Source organism: Brassica oleracea, unplaced genomic scaffold (assembly GCF_000695525.1).
Source record: "Brassica oleracea var. oleracea cultivar TO1000 unplaced genomic scaffold, BOL UnpScaffold00641, whole genome shotgun sequence".
Classification (NCBI taxonomy): domain Eukaryota; kingdom Viridiplantae; phylum Streptophyta; class Magnoliopsida; order Brassicales; family Brassicaceae; genus Brassica; species Brassica oleracea.
The window spans coordinates 12383-14524 of NW_013617431.1; positions in this window are offsets into that span (position 1 = coordinate 12383).

Here is a 2142-nt window from a genome sequence, read left to right on the forward strand (position 1 = left end):
ATAAAGACGCGACCAAGCATTGCTTCGAAACCAAAACTACCAGCACCCAATCGAAAGCTATTACAACAAGAAGGTTAAGTCCCGCCCCTTTGAATTGGGAAATCTGGTCCTCCGGAAGGTGTTTGAAAACACTAAGGAATGGAAAGCCGGAAAACTCGGAGCCAACTGGGAAGGACCATACAAGATCATCGAGGTAGTGAAACCTGGAGTCTACCACCTCGAAACCTCAACCGGAGAAACGGTACCACGAGCCTGGAACTCAAAGCACCTTCGCCTCTTCCATCTGGAGTCTACCACCTCAAAACCTCAACCGGCGAAATGGTACCACGAGCATGGAACTCAAAGCACCTTCGCCTCTTCCACAACTAAAAGCAGCAAAGACAGGTGAACGACCAACGGTCACGTTCACTCAAAAAAAAAAAAAAAAAAAAAAAACCGAGTAAATGCGCTCCCAGCCACTTTTACTCGGAAAAACAAAGAACTACGAATGGCTTGATCTTCCGCAAAGGAAGTACGTAGGCAGCCTTAACAGGTCCAGCTATAATAAAAAAAAAACACACACACTTCCCCGAGAAGTTGCGCAACTCATGCGATGCCTACATAAGATTCGCCCCGGCACTTCGAAACAAACGTACCGGCACTCGCACCCCACCGCCGAGTATGTCCTGATCAGACACATACTCACGGGAATCCGGTCGTATCACAGTATTCACTGATGCGTCCGAAATGATGACTCCTATCCATTTCATAATTTACTAAGTAGGGTTTTTGGCCGACCGAACACTTAGAAATTATTCTGAAAGTCGAGGTAGGAACCGTTATCATTTGAAAATTTATCTTTCACGGTCTGAAGTTATCCAATTTTCACTCGAACAAACCAGAAAGCTTGATAAACGACCCAACGACCCCTGATCAACGAGTTGTCGAGTTCACAAGTCCGTACGAGCCAACGTCGAGAAACGGCTATATCACTGTCACGATACGGCATGAATCACAAATTATCACTGTCACGATACGGCATGAATCACAAATTCTACGATCGCTTGCAGTCAAGATATCTGCCGAGTTTCCTACACCTTCTCGGACCGCGACTCCCGGAGTTATCGAACGACCAGGAAGCAATATAAGTAAAACGGAAATCGCAAACAAGAAGAAACAGGCGGAGTCTTAATAAACGAGAGACCACAATGGGTTAAGTCATAATACATAAAAGAGGGAAGGTTCATCCAAAGTAAAAAAAAAAAAAAAGAAGAGAGAAAAGAAAACAACAACGGAGTCATTCTTCAGGGTCCCTAGCCTGTTCCTGCGCTGCGGCATCATCGCGGTCGAGAGATGGTTCGGGAAGGTTGGAACGCACCGGTTGACCCGCATCGGCGCTTTCAACGCGAGCCATCGCCTCTTTTCCGCGAACCTCAAGCTGCTCTCGGAGGAGTTTGCTTGATCTCCGATTATCTCCCCGCTCCGTGCCCTGTCGACCTCCTCGCCGGCATCAGCTTTGTCTGGTTCACGACCCTGACCATCTTCCGAATTAGAAACGGAAGAATCAGAAATCTCAAGAACGTTGCTACCATCCTGGTTCCCAGCAGATTTCGCTCCCCCATCAATGACTCGCGAGTCAGTAGCGGTCGCGCCAGTCTTCGACGAGTCATCTCCCACGGAATGAGAGGGAGCAGCAGAGGTTCCAGGACGATCAGCGGGACTTTGGAGAACCCCGGCAGTCCTTGGATCGATCAACCGCACGTTAGACCCGTTAGGTCGAGACTCACGAAAGCTCGCATATCGACGAACTGAGATTCGAGGCGAAGTGGAGAAAGAACCAAGTCAGCCTCCGGGATCTCGCCGGGATCAAGCTTCAAAGCTTCCTCCTCGAACTGTTTTTCTCTAGCCGCGAACATGTCGATAGTCTCTTGAGGGATGTCGTGTCCGCCGGCCGTTAAAGCCTCGAGGCAGCTCTTAGTCCCGAACGCTTGACTTTGGAGTAACCGCGCCGTGGCCAAAGGTCCACAACGGGTCCACCACTCGTGCAGATTCCCAAAATGCTTGTTGGACTTTGCAATCATCTCGGTCTCGACCCTCACCCTTTCCTTCGTGACCTCGTAAATCCGCGAATCCCTAAGGCGGTCCAGTTCTTTCTTGTGCTCC